Source organism: Propithecus coquereli, unplaced genomic scaffold (assembly GCF_000956105.1).
Source record: "Propithecus coquereli isolate 6110/MARCELLA unplaced genomic scaffold, Pcoq_1.0 Scaffold16131, whole genome shotgun sequence".
NCBI lineage: Eukaryota > Metazoa > Chordata > Mammalia > Primates > Indriidae > Propithecus > Propithecus coquereli.
Window position 1 is genome coordinate 1,438 of NW_012140672.1, and position 588 is coordinate 2,025.

A 588-nucleotide genomic window follows, 5' to 3' on the forward strand; every position below is an offset into this window, starting at 1 on the left:
CAGACATAGTTGAAGGAAGAAATAGGCAGTTCTACAATGAGAGTTGGAGACTTCAATACCTCACTCTCAATAATGGATATAATAACCAGACAGAAGCTAAATAAGGAAATAGAGGACTTAACGCAATAAACTTGACTATATCTAACAGACGACACTCTATCCAATAACAATAACATACATATTCATCTCAAGTGCACGTGGAACATTTTCCAGAATAGACCATATGCTAGGCAACAAATTAAGTCTCGACAGATTTATTTATTTATCTTAATTTTCCTAGATACAGGGTCTCATTCTGTCACCCAGGCTGATGTACAGTTGTGTGATCATAGCTGACTCTAACCTCCAATTCCAGGGCTCGAGCAATCCTCCCACCTCAGTGTCCCAAGTAGCTAGGACCACAGGCACACACCACTATGTCCACCTAATTTTTAATAGATTATAAAAGATAGATATCATAACAACTACCTTCTGAAACCACAACACGATGAAATCAGAAATCAATAACAGAAGGAAAGTTAGAAAATTCACAAATTTGTGTAAATTAAGCAATGCACTCTCAAACAACTAATGGATCAAAGAAAAAAA